Source organism: Heterocephalus glaber, unplaced genomic scaffold (assembly GCF_053883595.1).
Source record: "Heterocephalus glaber isolate CG9 unplaced genomic scaffold, H.glaber_assembly_v1.0 deba00001539, whole genome shotgun sequence".
Classification (NCBI taxonomy): Eukaryota; Metazoa; Chordata; class Mammalia; order Rodentia; family Bathyergidae; genus Heterocephalus; species Heterocephalus glaber.
Window position 1 is genome coordinate 162,819 of NW_028258334.1, and position 19,030 is coordinate 181,848.

At 38.2% G+C, this 19,030-nt stretch overlaps 1 long non-coding RNA gene and 1 pseudogene across 2 annotated transcripts in view; both read right to left on the bottom strand.

The window, feature by feature from the left end:
• LOC147824459 (zinc finger protein 292 pseudogene) overlaps nucleotides 1-11,745 on the bottom strand; it is a 28,358-nt pseudogene extending 16,613 nt beyond the window's left edge. The window contains exon 1 of the transcript XR_015442328.1: nucleotides 1,020-11,745. The product of XR_015442328.1 is annotated as a zinc finger protein 292 pseudogene (transcript). The remainder of the gene's footprint in view (nucleotides 1-1,019) is intronic.
• LOC147824456 (uncharacterized) overlaps nucleotides 1-19,030 on the bottom strand; it is a 230,887-nt gene that overhangs the window by 153,067 nt on the left and 58,790 nt on the right. The window lies entirely within an intron of this gene.

Sequence of the window (19,030 nt, forward strand, 5' to 3'; positions counted from 1 at the left end):
ACTTCACAAACCACCACCTCAATACTTACACTGCTCCACACCACTAATTTCTATCACATTCACAAAGGGTTTAAAACACCAATGTTTAAAATCTGCCATGTATTAAATTCTTTATTCACATTTCCATTATATTTCATGGACTCATAGTAACTATATCCAAATAGAAGCAAGGCGGGGGGACTGCTATAGGAAACCACTAAAGAATCTGATTCAACTTTACATGGATATACCACCCCAAAATCCTGGATGGCAAATTTACAAAGCAATGTTGATTCAATGTGCCTACTCTGTGAAATATAGTCTTGAGACTTGTTTCTTGAGATATTGTAAATGTTTCAGGTAAAAATCAATAAACTATGGCAGTTTCTAGTTTTAGTTAAAAAAGTTCTTAATTTAAAACAATAAAAGAAGTTTTAAAAATTTGATCAATTAGTTAAAAATTAAAATTCCAAATACAGATGTATCATGTAATAGTTCAGACGTACAGACTGCTGGTGGCAGCAAATGATTTACAATAATAAATATATACAGGGCCGGGGATTTAGCGCAGTGGTTTCGCTGCCTGCTGTGCAAGCACAAGGACCCAAGTTCCATCCCAGGTACCCAAAGGAAAAATAAATAAATAAATATACACAAAAAGTATCTACAAATGAGAGTACTGTTATACATGAGCAGTGACCTGGTGAAACATACCAATCATACAGATAAATCAGTCTAATTCGTGAAAAGGGAAATTGGGTGATAAATTTTGAGGATTAACTCAAATATTTACAATAAATGAAGTACTAATTCTGTTCCTCAAGTCCCATAGGGATAAAGAGACCTACATGACATATGCCACGCTTTTTTTTTTGGCCAGGCTAATTCATGTCAACAAAAAATAAAAGAGTCACAATTACAGCATGCTTGATGGGTTCCTACTTAAAATAAAACTATAAATGATGTATTTATAGTACATTATCAGTACTGCCCTCTGCCTGTGGCTTTACCTACACTCATTTCTTTCATAACTGACGTACCTGGATCATTTTAACGTACTTCAAGTTTTTGCAGACTGACGGTAGGTTTCATTTCCTGAAGCTGTTTTAGGTCAAGCTCAGTGCAATCTTGAAGAGTCTTATCTAAAACAATTTTTACATTATCACTGCACTGAAGCTGTGATGGATTGGCAAACTGTACAAAAATTTCACTTTCTTTCCAGGAACAAATATGATTTGCACCAGTCACAGCAGTCTTCTCAGTATTTTTTCTTGAATTTGAATGAGATCTTCTTTTAGTTCCACTATTTGTGTGGTCTTTGTCAGTATTCTTCTTCTGTTGCACTGCAGGCTCTTCAAGACACTTCAGAAAGGATGCTTCAAATCCCGTTGGTTTAAAAGAGCTCCAGTCAAAAGATGCAGGACGCTTCTCAGTGGTTTGAAGTGCAACAGCAGTTTCTTCCTCTTTACGCAGGCTATTTATCTCAACTGTTAATTCTGGTTCAACCTTTTCAACTTTCCTTTTTTTACATTGTGAGAGGTTTTTTTCTTTATTAACTCTCTTCAAATTAATTGCTTTTTGTCTTTCTGACCGGCAGGGATTACTTTCCTGAAAATCATTATTTATGTTTGAGGCGGTATTACCTTGGGTTTCCATACTTGTGGTACCTTCATTTATTACTTTTGTAATCAATAATTCTGTTAGTTCATCCATTTCATCTTTTTCATTGTTTTCAACTTCCTTCTGTGGAACAGTAGTTGTTCTGGAGTTATCATTGTTCTCTGATATACATGTGTCAGAAGCTTTCACGTCCTTCTTGTCACCTCCTTGCTCAGAAGTTTCCTTTACTTCCAAGTTGTCACACCGTTTGAGGACAATAAGAAGATTGCGGTGCTGTGATGTACATGCCTTAGATAATTTATGGCATTTACAATGTCTAATTATATTGCTTTCACTTGTAACAACTGAAGTACATCCCTTTATCTTACATGGATAGTGGGTTACAAATCTGCTTGTACATTCAGACAAGGCATTATTTCTTGCCTTTATAGAATATATATGCTTTCCTTGTTTCAGAGAATAAGGTTTGCTTTCTTCAATCTGTACAATCTTTGCATTCTTGTTTTCTAAAGTTTTTTTCTTTCGTTTGGTTGCAGGCATTTTGATTCCTTCCTTTCCAGTTCTACTGTGTTTTGTTCCCCGTTGCTTAGATTTTGACTTTTCTTGGTTTGCTTTGCTTGATATATTTTTCTGACCAGGTGTTAATTTTCCTGGCCGAATCAAATGAGCTTTACGTTTGTCATTATGTTTACTGAAAATGTGTCGGAGGAGGTTAGATCGAGTTGCATATATCCGATCACAACCTTCACAATCACATTTGTATATGCCATCTTCTTCTGTTTTACTTGCTCTTGCTCCAATTCCACGGTCTGCCTCAAGATGAACGATATAGTTCAAATATGTTGTAAATGAAGACTTACACTCCAATTGGTCACATGGAAATTTGCCAACATCAACAGAAGCAGTCATACTTTCAATTTCCTCAGGAGTCATTTCATGAAGTTTCATGTAGTGTTGTATTAGTCCAGTAATTGCTTGGAAAATTCGAGAACAGTCACTCACCTGACACCGAAATTCTTTCATTGTTTGTTTAGTTTCAGTTTCTTTACTTTCTTTCCCAACTTCACTCTCCTCTTCAACCTCTGCAGAAAACGCATGACGATCTGATTTGTGTACAGCCTGGTAATGAAGAATTAAGTTTTGCTGTACTGTAAAGGCAGCAAAACACCCTTGGTAAACACAACGGTAAGGTCTATAGGGACTATATCTTGCTGGAAATTCAAGGGATTGGGAAACTGGCTTCTTTCGTTTTTTCTCCTCCTTTTCTTTTTTATGCTTCCTAATTTTTCGTCCTTTGCTTTGGATGTCTGTGGGAGAATCTGTATTACACTGCTCAGAAGTAACTACAATTAGTTGTGAAGAACTTTCTGTTTTTTCAGGACTTTCTTTTTCCAAAAGTTGTTTTTCTGGGACCACTGCTATATTACTGAGGGCATTTTCTGTCTCTCCTCCCAAAAGTAAAGTAGGTTGTAATTCCCTTTTAGTTTCCTCTGTCACAGCTGGCTGTTTTTTCACTTGGGTAATTCGCGAGGTTGACAAATTTTCATTCGGAGACTTTCTTCCACAAGGCCTTTTTATTTTTAACTTTACCATTTCTTCTGTTGTAAAATGATGTACCAACTGACAGTGTGCCCGGAGGTTAGAATTTCTTGTAAATGCTTTTGTACATGTAGGAACTACACATTTAAATGGAGCAAATTTCAACTGCTTCTTCTTAATTTCAAGAATCATTTCTGGAGTGTATTGGTGGATTTTACCATAGTGCTTAAAGAGAGCGTCCTTTGTCATAGCACTGTAGTTACAGCCTTGGTTTTGACACACAAACGGTTTATTAACTTTGTCACTAAATGGAACATGTACCATTTCAGAAACTGGCTGAACGACTGTGACATCTGAAATTGGTTTAACAGGAGGACTCAGTGTCACTGATGTATTTATTAGTATACACTGGGACACTGGAGTGGATAGGTCGTTTTCTAATTTTAATTTTTGTAAACCTTCTAAAATTTCTTGTATTTGATCTTCCTCATGTAATACTTCAGACTGAGGAATGTTACTTTTTGTTGGCATGACACTTAAAGAGGAAAACTGAGATGAATCAGGTAATTTGTTATTTTGAACAGAGTTTACTGAAGGAAGCTGAACATTATAATTTATCTGAGTATTCTGTGATGTTTCACCAGCACCCTCAGAGCCACTTTTTACCTCAAGTATGTGAGGATCCATAGCAGTTTTAATAATTTCAAGAGTCTTTTCAGTGTTCTGTATAAGATGGTCTTCAGGAGGCACCACTTTTTCAGGAGTATTGTGATCATCAAGATGCTCTTCCAGCTCACTCTGAGAACGATCAACTTTACCACAACCTATGAACTTACAAGTGTAGGTATTATAATGTTGTGCTTCATGATCATACAGTAAATAAGCTTCTGAAAAAATTCTGCCACATTTGGGAAACATGCACTTTGCTCTGAAAACGTGATGCGCCTTTCGGTGGGTTAAAAGCTCTGCATAACTATTAAAACCGGCTTTACATTTCATCTGTATACAGATATATGGTTTACTGCCACTGTGCATTTGTAAGTGATCATTGAGATGAGCAACACTTACAAAATGCCGTCTACAGTACCGGCAAATAACTTTTTTGCTTTGCATTTCAAGAAAGTGCTTGGCATCTTCATTATCCTTATGCCCCTTTACGTGAGCAACTAAATTTTTTAAGTACTTAAAGCCCTTTTTACAAAAAGTTACAGGGCAATTAAATTCATTCACAGGTACTCGTTTCTGGACTAGGATCCCTTCGGGCTCATAAGATTTATCTTTGTCATCATTCTCATCATCTGGACCATCATTTTCATTAAACACTTTGAAATCTGTTGAATAGAGACTATTCCTTTTTATAGGCCGCTGTTCCTGCTTAGTCACCGTATTAGTCTTCTGATTCTCATGGGTGGTTGTGATCTTAGGAGGCCTTCCCAATCTTCTTAATGGTTTCATAGCTGCCAGTCTCTCTTTACTAGATTGTTTAACATGTAATGTAACATGAGGGACAAACGTTTCTTTAGAATTAAAGTTTTTTGCACATACGGGGCAACTGTAAACCCCATCTTTATAATGTTTCTGGGCATGTCGTACCATTCGGTGGCCAAGGAATTCTTTGTCACATAGCACACAATACTGCATGTAGGCTTGCCAATTCCTAAACCTAGCAGATATAAATCCTCTCTCTCTTAACTGTTTTATCTCCTTCTTCTTTTGCTTTTCATCACCAATATCTTTAAGATGGCCAGAATTAGCACCAACTCCACCAGAAAGTCCATTCACAGAGGGTTCTTTATTCTCTTCCTTGTAGTCTACTACTTTTTCATATACTTCACTGTCATTTAGTTCATCAATTGCAGACACAATGGATGCTTCTTCTCCCATTAGGGCAAGACATTGTCGTTTTAAGGTTTTCCAATCCCAGAATTCTGGATCAAAGGGCCACTGAGTTTTCAGAACAAGTAGGAGCTCACAGTGCAGAGAATTTGGTATTGGAAGATTCTCTTCATCATATTCCTGGTCTGGCTGGTTATACAACATCTCCACAGCATAATACACATCTACTGTAGGCTCAATAAGAAATTCGCTCAGTTGACAAGCTCGTTTAACTTCCAGATCATCAGGCAACAAACATGAAATGGTCTTGCAAATAGATCTTTTCACTTCAGTATTTTCTCTAGCATCCAAGCAAAGGGCTTTTACACACAGTTCTATACAGGTAGCAAGTCCAGCCCCTTCAGTCTCTGAATTAATAACTTTAATCAGGAAGAAAATATGATATACAGTCTTCGTTAACAAAGAAAGTTGCCGGCACCTCTCTAGGTACACTTGCACAGATGGTTCTACCCTTTGGTGTAATTTACTCCAACAGAGAGTAAGTTCCCAAGCACAGTACATATCTCCTTATTGGAGCTGACGTGATAAAAATGCAGTACATAAAACAAGAGCATTTTTTTCATCACCTTCAGATTCTAAGTTACAGATCATTTCTAGAGCATCTTTGCAATCAACTTGCGAAATCTCTTCCATTAACTTCTCATTTGGTGATGATGTGCAAAGACAGACAAGGTAAGTTTGCTTAAGACTACCTTTTGTACCAATCTCTGGATGATCAGAACACAGCTTTGCTAGAGCAGTTGCTTGACTTAACTGATTTGTTTTGATTAGATGTTTAATTCTCATATCCAACAAGATGGGACCCTCAAAAGTTAAAAATTCATTCACTTTATCTTTATCTAACGGTTCCTGGGAAAGAACAGTGCACAGTACCGGGTTTTTCCACACCCCAGCCTCTTGAGCTAGAGTAGCTAAAACTTGCAATTCACAACTGCCATTCTCCATCAGCTTTTCATGAGCTACCTGTACCAGTGTCTGAAATTGCTCCCACTGTTTATCTGATAACTCAACAGGCAGACCCAATAAAAGTTCAACACAGCTTAATGCCAAGCGTTCCAGAACCAATGCTACATTTTCACATTCAGTGGTAAGATAAGGTCGGGCTTTAACATAACTTTGGATAGCCACTGTGTATACCTCCAATAAAGGTAAGGGATCTTCTGAAGTTTTCCATTTCTCTGCATATTCAAGGAGTGTCTGGCACAGCTGCTGACAGTACTCGGTGGCCGCTTCCACGGCTGGCACCTGGCTCTCGCGCAGCTGTCGCTCCAGCTCCTGGAGCCGCTCGCCCAGGCGCTGCAGCTCCGCGGCGACGAAACCGCCTCCGCCGCGACTCAACCTCTCCGGCTCGGCCTGCTCGGCCTGCTCGGCCTGCTCGGCCTCCTCGTCCGCCATCTTCACACTCCTTCACACTCCTCTCCCTCGCGAAGGCACCTGGGTCACGTGATAACACAACGCCACGTCACAATGCCATGTTCGGGGGGGGGGGTCAGGTGCCAGGCGCGCGCTCACCCGCCGCGGAGCACATACAACGGGCCCAGTGGGCCGCGCGGGGGTGTGTGTGTGTGTGCAACAAATGTACAATTTTTATAAGACGCTTTTAAACAACATGATAAAGTTGGTGTTGAGAACATCAGTTGCCTTATACTGAGACTTCATAAGGCCAAGTTTGCATGGTTGGACTTCAGTTTTGCTAGCATGTAGAAAATTGTGGACTTTAAAAATGTGTGAGGGACCATTACAAGTCACTTGGAACAGTCTCAAAGAACAGGTTCTTTGGGCAGCAGAAAAAGGTATCCTGCACTATCGTGTGAGTGTTCATACCATTTACCGGAGCTTCTAGTTAGCCTGGGACACATGTGTGACTCACAACTGCTGTTGAAAAATGTGAAAATGCAGCAGAAGCACGTTGTGTTCATGGTGTTGCCCACAGTGGCCAGTCCAGCGCCCATCTATTTTTTGATCCAGAGGCTTAATTAAATGATGACAAAATGATGAATGTACATTAATATGAGAAAGTGCTTTATTTCTGGATGGAAAGATGTACCAGCTGAGATTTATCTGTTTAAAAAAAGGCAGAAGTTATCACCAAAAGCCCCTTTCCCATCTTGCACTGTTTGTTTTGGATTGGGCTTGGGGAAAGAGATGTCTTTCTTAACTGTCTATTTTGTTTGAACACTTTTTTTTGTGGTTCAAGTGCTGTTTTGTGTGTTAGGACCAAACAGTTGTCAATAAACTTTACAAGCAAGCATCAAAAAAAAAAAAAAAAATGCATCCAAGTATACTGTTAAATCCTAGGTTTGATCTATTTAATCCCACTAAAAATGAGCTATCTTAACATCAAATTAAATATTTTTCTTGAATATTTTGTTTCCTTGAAGTCATTTTCCCTGGTTATCAATAACTATTGAATAATGCTAGAATGCAAGTGGCTGTGTTTCAGCATTTCCACACAGTGCTCTCTGGAAGATTCCTTCTTGCTTCTCTGATACAGAGGCCTGTGAAGTGAGAGAGGTGAGCTGTGCTAAGTTAAGTTTGAGAAAAAGATTCAGCAAAGTCAAATAGCATTTCAGTAATTCTCAGTGCCTTTAATATGGTGATAAACTGATAGAGTGCAAGGGGAAAACTGAAAGTACAGTTCTTCTTAAAACTATGTAGGACCATTATTTTGCAGAGCAGTTGTAGGGACCAGGAGCAATGGTGGTGAAGCCATGGCACATGGGCCGTAGCTGGCTGTTATCACTGAAATCTCTAAAAGGCTCTCCATCATTGGACTAGGGTTTCCAAGTCTCTGTCACATTTTTCAGCAGATAGTTAGACATTAGCAGGCCTCAGGGACAAATGGAGGGTGTGTGTCCAGAATAGAATGTCTTGCTAGTTAAGACAAAGACATCAATGTATAATACATTTATAATCCCCATTCCAACAGTAAGTGTGCACAGATCCTGGGGAGCAGCTCTAAGGCCCAGACTGGTGTGGATGCAGGCGGATCACAGCCAGGGCTCCACCCTGACCTCAGAGGCTCCTGCACACCCATCCTAGCCAAAGTCCCACCCAGGAAAGAGCTGCACAGGCACATAAGTTTCAGTCAGAGGCCCGCCATACAATCAACCACAGCCAAGGACCTGCCTGGAAAAGAGCTACACAGGCACACAAGCAATACTCAGAAGCTTACCCTGATACCATTGATAAGTGCATGGAGACCCTAGCCAGATGAGTGCACACACAACAGGAAATGGGGTGCACAGCTCCCAGCCAAAGGCCCTCCCACACAATAGCTACATGGAGGCCCCAGCAAAAGGGACAACTAGATACTAACCCAGTGGGCACAGTCCCCAGCCAGAAGCCTGCCCAGACAACAGGTCAGCTCAGGGATCCACAAGGTCACCACTCTGAACCCAGGAATTGGTGTACTGTTGAGCAGCAGAGTAAAGGCTGCTCAGTGGCTCGCTTGGGATTCAAGACCACTCGGTGAACAAAAAGTCACCTCAACAAAGGCACAGCAGGCTGCATCTGTTAATATGAGAAGACACATAAATAAGTCTCAAAACCAGACTTCCACATCACTGAAGACAATCCGAAAGGGAAATGAGATGGAACAATCTGATACTCAACCACATGGACTCCCTGAACTGGCTACAAAGGGAATCTGGAAAAAAGCAAATCAGAAATAATTTCTCAGATAACAGGAGAAATTGTGCTCCTAGTGCAAGACATGATTAATAAATCTAGAGAGGAGCTGAGGAATATGATGGAATTCCAAGATAAGAAACAAATGGAATCCATAAAACAGATGCAAATAGATTTCCAGGACATGAAAAACTCCATTGAAAGTCTACACAGCAGAATGAGCCAATGTGAGGACAGAATTTCAGATATAGAAGATAAGACTGCAATTAGTGACCAGGAAAAGAAAAATTGCTTCACAATTATAAGGGAACATGAGAAATCAATCCAGCAGCTGCTAGATGATGCAAAGAAGAATAACATAAGACCGATTGGGCTCAGTGAAGAAACAGGAGAGAGTGCAGATGACATAAAAAAAATCTCTTCACAGAAATAATGGCAGAAAACTTCCCAAGCATGGGAAAAGAGCTAAAAATTCTAAATGATCCAATATCAATCAATGAAATTGAAAATGTAATAAAATCTTACCAACTAAGAAAGGGTCGGGTCCTGATGGCTTCACTGTTGAATTCTACAAGACATTTAGAGAGAAACGACTGCCACTACTGTTTAAATTCTTCAATGAAATTGAAAGGGAAGCAATACTCCCAAATTTATTCTTGGAAGCAAGCATCACCTTGATCCACAAAGCAGAGAAAGACCGAAACAAAAAAGAGAACTATAGGCCAGCCTCACTAATGAACATAGATGGAACAATCCTTAATAAGATACTGGCACATAGAATGCAGAAGGTCCTCAAGAAGATCATACACCCTGACCAAGTGGGATTCATCCCTGGGATGCAGGGATGGTTCAACATACGCAAATCAATCAATGTAATACACTCTATCCATAGAGCCAAGGACAAAACCATGTGGTTATCTCCATAGACGCAGAAAAAGCATTTGACAAAATCCAACATGCATTTATAATAAAAACCCTACAAAAAATTGGAATAGATGGTCTCTACCTCAAACTGATAGAGGTCATCTATGAAAAACCAACAGCCAATATCATACTAAATGGTCAAAAACTGAAATCCTTCACACTCAAATCAGGAACAAGACAAGGATGTCCACTCTCACCACTCTTGTTCAATATAGTTTTGGAAACATTAGCCAGGGCAATTAGACAAGAGAAAGAAATAACAGAAATAAAGATAGGAAATGAAGAAGTCAAATTGTTATTATTTGCAGATGACATGATACTGTATATAGAAAACCCCAAGAACTCCACCAAAAGTCTTCTAGACTTAATAACCAAATTCAGTCAAGTAGCTGGTTACAAAGGCAACACACAAAAATCAATAGCTTTCCTCTACACGAATGACAGACTCACTGAGAGAGAAATAGGGCAATCAATTCTTTACACAATAGTATCCCCAAAACTGAAATACCTAGGAATCAACCAATCAAAAGAAATCAAAGACCTCTTCTCTGAAAACTATAGCACTCTGAAAAGCGAGATTGAAGATGATATCAGAAAATGGACAGACATCCCCTGCTCCTGGAAGGATTAATAGAGTGAAAATGGACATACTTCCAAAACTGCTATATAGATTCAATGCAATTCCAATTGAGATCCCAGCAGCATACTTCATGGACCTTGAGAAAACAATCCACAAATTCATTTGGAACAAGAAGAGACCCAGAATAGCAAAAGCAATTCTAGGTAACAGAGACATAGCAGGGGGTATCACAATCCCCAACCTGCAACTCTACTACAAAGCTACTGTGATAAAAACAGCATGGTATTGGCAAAGAAACAGACCTGAGGACCAGTGGAACAGATTAGAAGATGCAGAAACAACGACAGATACACAGCCATCTCATCTTCCATAAAGGAGCCAAACACCCTCACTGGAGGAAAGATAGCCTCTTTAATAAATGGTGCTGGCAAAATTGGGTTTCAACTTGCCAAAGATTAAAACTAGACCTATAGCTCTCGCCATGCACTAAATAAAATCAAAATGGATTAAAGATCTAAATATTAATATAGAAACTCTGTCCCAGTTGGAACAGAGGTTAGGTAGAACTCTTGAAGACATCAGCGTAGGAAAAGGTTTTATGAACAAAACCTCAGCTGCCCGTCAAGTAGCACAAACAATCAACAAGTGGGATCTCTTCTTATTAAAAAGCTTCTGCACAGCAAGAGAAACCACCAGCAGTGTGAAGAGACAACCCACAACGTGGGAAAAAATCTTCACCTGCTTTTCCACAGACAAAGGTCTACTATCTCGAATCTATAAAGAACTTTAAAAGATCAGACCTCCCAAATTTAAAGACCCAATCTGAAAATGGGCCTCTGAAATGAACAAACATTTCTCAGACAAAGAAGTAGAAATAGCAAATAAATACATGAAAAAATGTTCAACATCACGGGTCATTCGAGAGATGCAAATGAAAACAACACTGAGATTCCACCTCACTCCAGAAAGAATGGCTGCTATCATGAAATCAACCAATAATAAATGCTGGTGGGGCTGTGGGGAAAGAGGAACCCTGCTCCACTGCTGGTGGGAGGGTGGACTGGTGCAACCACTGTGGAAATCAGTATGGAGATACCTCAAAGAACTAGGACTGGAAGTCCCATTTGACCTTGCTATTCCACTGCTGGGGATCTTCCCCAAAGAATTTAAAGAATCATACTACAGTGACATATGTGCGCCCATGTTCATAGCAGCACAGTTTGTGATAGCTAAAACTTGGAAACAGTCCAAATGCCCATCAACTGGAGACTGGATCAAGAAAATGTGGGGTTTTTTAATAAAATGGAGTACTAATCAGCCATAAAAAATGAGAAATTAGAGACATTTATAGCTAAGTGGATGAACATTGAGGTGATACTCTTAAGTCAAATAAATAGGACACACATGTAGAAATACTGAATAGTTTCTCTGGTGTGAGAAACTGAAAGTGTAAATAAGGGCTAAAATGTATAATAGGTAATACGAAATAGGAAGAAAAGGGGCAAAGGGGAAGGAAGTGGGAGGGCTAGGGGAAAGGATAGAAGGGAATGGGATTAATATGAGAAAATGGAAAAATAGGAACAAAATCTTTGTAAATAGGGAGGACTGGAGGGGTTGAAGGGAGGGCTGGGCAAGGGTGAAAAATAAGAACCAAGAGAGATTATGTAAAGGTGCAAATTTCCAATGATGAATATCATTATATTGTATACCTAAAATGTACCAATGATTAGAATGAATAATCACTAATGCAAAATAGGAAGAAAAGGTCTAAAGGAGTAGGGGTAGTGTGAGGGGCAGGGGAAAAGAAAGAAGGGAAAGGAAAAATGATGAGAAATGGAAGAAATGGAAATAAAGTCTTTGTAAATAGGGAAGGGTGGAGGGGGTGAAGGGAGGGCTAGGAATGGGGAAAATATAAGAACCAAGATGCATTATATAAAGGTACAATTCCCAATGAGAAATGTAATTGTGTTGTGTACCTCAAATATACCAATAGAAGAATTAAAAAGAAATAAATACTCAAGGCAATCCTGCGACTTAGATTTTGGAACTCTAAATACACAAATAAAGAATGTGAGGCTTAGAAAAGGTCAGGCAGTTTAGCCAGGAAAAGAGAGAAAGAAGATCTATTTGGGCTCCAAGCCTGATCTTCCACGAAGCATGCAATCCTGACTGCACTGCGGTGGATAACTCACGTGCTCTAGGCTATGGCAAAGGAGAGTGATAAACTGGACCTTTAGGAAAGGATACAATTTAGGCAGGATGAGAAGAAAGCAGGGCCACTTCTAGAGATGAAAATATATGAACAAAGGCACAAAGATGGAATCAGAAGATATATCTGTGTGATAATCATAAACCAGTTGGACTATAGCAGATGATCCATGTGTCTAGAAAGCAGGAGAAAGAGCCAGAAAAGTCAACTGGAGGCCTTAAATGTCAGAGAAGTGTCATCCACAAGCTCATAAATGAGAACATTTTAAAGAATCATTGTGCCATATTTTAGAGATGCGGGGTCTCTGTTGGTGGGTGAATTTCTATGGGGAATACCAAAATTGTCTTAATGCAATGAAACAGGGAGTCCTGCTTCTGATTGTACTGTTCATCCCCCAACATGTTGTCTGGTTCAGTGCTTTCATGGTTTTCAGGGAAAACAGCAACTCTCTCTACTCTTTCTTGGTACATCTGACATCTGTTTACCTCTTGAAGGAGAATTATTTCACACACAGCTGCTTTTTGTCTTTCAACTTTGAACCCTGCTCTCATGTCAGTCTCTTTCTAGAGCCAATTTTATCGGAGTCCCAGAGGAAGACCTAGAAAGAGATTCTTTGAGCTGGCCTGAGAAAATGACCACTAATAAAGTAGGAGCTATGGAGTATCAAAGTACATAACTTTGTATGCCTGGATTCTTTTTCTATGAGGGATTTTAGTCTGATCATAAAACTTAAACTATGTTTAGAGATTGTTGAGAATAATCCAAATGTCTGCTTTTCCAAAAGTTATATGTGTAACAAATTAAAAGTAAAATGTATTAACTAAATTAGGAAAATGGTGATAGCGAAATATATGTGAATATTTAATTATTGAAAAAATTAAGGAAGTCTATTGATCAAGAAAAGAAATCTAAAATTATGCCAACTGTCAAGCATTCAGTGTAGACAAGGCAGTATGTGCCCAAAGTTAGAAACATCCAGATTTTTTTATTGTGATGCTTAATGCATCTAGGCAAGCACTCTACCACTGAGCTCCATCCCCATCCTATATCCAATGTTTCAAATTGGTGCATATAAACATCTGATCTATCACAGATTCACTGAAAGCAACCAAGGAGAGTAGTACTTTTTCACATTCTCTCTGTCTGCTGTCTTGACATAGCATCTACCCACAAAATAATTTAGGTCATGGGATTTATAATCAAATTTAATTATAAAAATGTTAATAAAATTAATATGAATGGATTTTTCTAGTACTTGTCTGAAATAGTTCAATCTTTATCAGATATTTCATCTTTAGAGAATATTACCTGAGTCTTAGGGCAACAGGAAAAATGAATCTACTTCCTTTTAATCTCTACTTATTATTTTAAAGCATTGATTCTACATCCTTTGTAAAAAAAAGTTTCTATATAGGAGATTTTAAGTAATAAATTATCTACAGATCTTATTTACAAGTTCTATATTATCATATATAACATACCAGAAATGTGTGTGGCATATTGTAGTGCTATAATCTCTAAATTATAGCAATGAGGTCCTAGATCTATAAGGCAAATGAAAAGTAATGTCCCTGGCCAAGAGCACTGGGGAAAAGATAAACAAATCCATTAGAGAGGACATTAAATGCATCTGAAACAGCCTCAATAAAATGGCCAAGCTCCTGGGAAAATAATGTATCTAACTACTGATAAAATTGTTTTTAGAACCACTAAGAGGGAGTAATGCACAAATACCTACATCTAGCCAAACAAGACAACCTTGTGTCTATTGAATTTCCAGTAAGAAATGTTTAGTTAAAAAGAAAAAGCTATTTTAACTTCTCTTTCTAAGCCACATAATAGAAAATGAGAGAACACTCAATTCCATGGCTTATTTCTACTGTGCAGCCATAAACCTGCTTCCTTCCAGTGACTAGGTGGTAGCACATTTTTTGTTGTTGGTTTCTTCTGTGTTCTCCTTTATAATTCTAAAATTATATCGCTCTATCATTGTTGACAAATTTCTAGCCATCATGCCAATTCTGTTTGATTTCTGGCAATTTATACCACTTACAAAGTCATGTATATTGCTGAGGATAGTGCTGTTGGATCATCTCTGTCTCATTAATATTTACTTTTTGTGTTTGTTGAGTAAGCTCAGGATATAATACCAGGGCTAATGATGACTTTTTTTAAATTAAAAATTAATGGCCAGTTTAAAAACAAATGCCATTTTACAAAGTACTTGCAATTTATATATCTTACAATTTACCCAAAATCTGAATGTTCTTAGCAATAAAATACTTAGAAATAGAAGTTGACATATTTTAAATTTTACCGTCAATTATCTATCTTCTATTAAAGGTGCACACAGTAAAAATAATTTTCTGGATTGGAGATAAACAAATAAATAAGAGAGGAATTGTCTGTGACTGAAAAACACTAATCTTTGACTGTTGTAAATCTAGCCACAAAAGCAGATGCTCTCCATGAATCTCCACGTTTCTCTATGGTTTTCACATCTCCAATGCCAACTCTTTTTACTCTCTGGCACTTTTTTGCTCATCTTCATTTATTTGTTCTGTAAAATTTTCAAAAGTTAGTGTGTCCATCAATAAGTTACGTTTGCTCTTAAATCCGCTCTTTTTTTTTTGGTACTAAGGATCAAACTAAGGACCTCACACTTGCCAGGCAGGTGCTATGCTGCTGAGCTAAATCCCCGGCTTTCAAATCTGCTCTTCTTGATCCCTATTTCTGTTAATCGTGCAACTCTTCCACCAGAAACTTAGGATTCATCTTGGCGTCCAGGTGTCATGGTGGAATTAGTTTCCTCTTTCTTTGCTTATCAGCTCATCAGGCTTTGCCATTCCTCCCTCACAGTGTCTTCAGCAAATACTCTTTCCTACCCATCTTACGACTATCATGCACCATTCCATGTTAAATCCCAATAGTCTGCCCTCTCTGAAACAAATAAGAACTACATTGCCTGATAAATTTTGTATAGTCATTTCAGAAAATATAGAGTACTAATATGTACAACAACAATACTATAATCCATCATTTTGTGTTAGTTCCATCTCTTAAACTCTATTGCAGATTATCGGTATAAATGTTTCCACTGGTCTTGTCACTCCAGTCTTTTGCTCTTCCAAGTTGTGTTTTTATTGAGGACACTTTAGTCTTTTTTAAGGTAAGTTAAGATCACAGAACTTCCTGTTCAAAAATCTTCAACAGGTAACTCGTCTTAGAGAATATTTTTTAAGTTCAATTTCATGATACAAAAATACAGCTTCATTCTCTCCTTTCAATTTTATTTCTCGATTGCTTCTCAGGTTCATTAACTTTTGACCATACACAATTTTACTTATAAATGTCCACTTATTTTTCCACATCCATACCTTTGCCAAATTGTTCTCCCAGTCTCTTTTTTTTTGGTACTAAGGATGGAACTCGGGTCCTTGCACTTGCGCAACAGGCAGGGAAACCACTGAGCTAAATCCCGGGCCCATGTTCTCCCAGTCTTAAAATCTCCTTCATCCTCAATTCTGCATCATTAAATGCAAACCTCAAACCAAGTGCCATCTGCCCAAAAAGCATTCTGTGATGACCTCAATTGGAAGTAAACTTTTTTCTCAGAGCTTCCAAAGCATTTTACTTCTACTTTTCCATATACTTGATACAGTAGAAAATTTAGAGATGGACAATGGGGGTTAGTTCCCAATTCTAACATTTAACCAACTCTATGGTCTGCAGCAAGATACTTTAACCCTCACACCTGGGCCTCAGTTTCTCACGGGTTTGGTGTGATGATTAAAGTAGATAACATGAAAATCTACAAAGGGCTTTGTAATGGGAGTTCTTTCTCCCCTGGCTGTCTCCTGTGTGGCACCACCCTTTGGAGGAATGTCACATTCTCTTTCACAACCTAATGTTTTGGCCCTGTCCTGAGTAAGCCAGCTGATGGTGGAATTTGTTTCCACATATCCCCAGAGGATTACTGATGTTCTTATGTAGTTATAATTTATTGTTGCCTAGATTAGACTGTGATCTTTTAGAAGGCTGAGGATTTGTTTTTCCTAAATTCCTAGCAGAGAGTTTTGAACTCAGTTCCTATTCAGTAAATGTCAGTTGTAAAAGAGACTGCATGAGGGAATGAATACATGAATTTATAGATAACTGGATGTTGTGGAACAGTTACTTATGCTTAGTATTTTTTTTTGTACCGCGGATCGAACTCAGGACCTTGTGCTTGTGAGGCAGGTATGGTGCCACTGAGCTAAATCCTTGACCCTGTGTTTAGTTTCTAATCTCTCTTTAGACTAGAAGCTCCATTTGTATCCTTAGAGTTCCATGTGCATAATAAAGAATAACTGTTTGCAGAAAGTTGAAAACAAAACTAAGCTGGGTTACACACCAGGGTGCTATACACACTATAGATCTTTCTTGTGGGAGTATTTTTCTTAGAGTATGTACAACTTTAATATCTGTTTAACTTTTCAAATAAGGCAAATTATATTTCTGTCAATACTGGAGCACCTCCTCAAAATGAATCTTAAATATGTCCATTTTGGTGGTACAGTAATACAAACTTCAGTGGGACCATATCTTACTTAGGCTAAGTTCTAATATTAGCTCTTGTGGCAGAATGTACTATAGTACACTCTGCATTATTTTCCATAAAGGATGACACGTCCAGTGAAACCTGAGAAGAGAATGGAACATTCATGTCTCCTACCTCGCACTTACTAGTGAGAATAGATTCAGTGCATGTTGTGGTTGGTAGAGCAAGTGGAATTGCTCTACTGAAATTTCTTCTCTCTCCTCCATCTTTCATTTGCCTTAGTATGTATATTTCAATTTGCATAATGAAGTTCCTGGATAGCATAACTCTGATGATTGTCCTTTTGCAGTATTCGTTGGGCCCTCTTAATCTTAGTGCATGTAAAATTTCTCAATGTCTTGGAAAGGTTAATGAGTTTGTATAAGCTATGTGATCATTTGAGTAACATACAGCCAAGCATCCTTATAGTCATTTAAATCCTAGTCCGATATGGAGAATCTAACATGGAACTATCCAAATAGAAATTTAGCTTTAAAAACTCGCATGGATGTGGAGGTTAACTCTCATCTTCCTATTCTGTTTGAAGTGACTTTGAAAATATATCATGAAGTCAGAGACAATGCATTCTCAGGGCTGAGATGATCTGTTTCCACAGGACTCCTCGTAGTGGATTCCTGACATCTGTCAGGCTTAGGGTTCAAATAGATTTTCCCCTAGAGCCAAGAAGACTTTGCTGACCAAAATATCAGGCAGAAGTTAAATTTCCAGCAAGTCAAAATAACTAGGAATTCTGGGGTTAGCAGAGTATTATTCCTACCACAAGCAACAAAAAGGGAGAATTGAGTTGTGTTACTGTTGGTATCAAAGCCACTGGAAGATAAGAAAAAGAAACTCCAAGTGATCAAAGAGCTGCTGATATTCCTAATGTTCTTGTTATATACATGATGGATTACTATGGTAACACCGGTATCATATGACTTTTCCTTCATGGGATACCAGGATATATTGTTCAGAAATAACAGCACAAACAAAAGCACATATTTTCAGTCAGTGTGGTGGGGGTAGGCAGGAGAGCAATTGCAAATTTAGAGAATCTGTATACCATCATGAGCATGAAGTAAATAATTTGAGACCTCTGGTTTTGCATATGTATTTCTAATTTTTGCCTGAATTTAAAATCAATATCTAAATGCCACGTTTGCAACGATCCCCCATAGATTATGCTGTAGTCTATGCATTTTGTCAACCACTTTACTGTTAATTCTCATAGAATCACAAGCTCAGATTTCATGAATTTGCAGGTGAATTTTGAATATTTTCATCATGAAAATTAAACAAATTCAGTTTTTTCTCAGTCATTGCTCTAAAAGAAACATCACAAAGAGAGACTGTTTATATTTGGAGCCAATTATAAACTTGAGACCTGAATACCCACTATCACAAGGGTTTTGGTATAATTTACACGTTACAGAAACATAAATATTGCCTTAATGATAAAAATAAATCAAACAACAAACACAAAGCCCTATTAGGGGGGTTATGTGAAAACTAGCAATGTGGGGATCACTGAAATGGCTCTGACAGTAATTCATATTAACAAGCACATTAATAAAGACAGAGTAGAAGAGAATGCTATAAGAAAGTCACATTTCTAGTCTCAATACCTGGACAGTGATCAGTCAGACCAAGGAACATAAGAAAAGAAATAGACTTTTTAAGAGGAAGGTGATGAGTTCAATTTTGACCATGAGACTATCTGGTCTCTGATTATAACACTGATTATGACACAGTTTACTTATTTATTAATTTTTATTTTTTTTCGTACTGGGGATTGAACTCAGGATGTTGTGCTTGCAAGGCAGGCCCGGTGTCACTGAGCTAAATCCCTGACCCCCTAAATATGACGGATTTAAGGGAGGAATCCTCAGGGTTTGAGCTGCATATCTGAAAGTTGCTAGAATGAATTTAATATGTTTCTTCACAAGAGTAAAAATTTCTTTATTGTCTCGGATTGCTTTCTTATTTCTAGGGAAACATGTACAAGGATGTGTGTAACACCTACTGTGTATCAGGCCTTTGCAAAGCACTGGACTCACTGTGGTTTAACGTACGG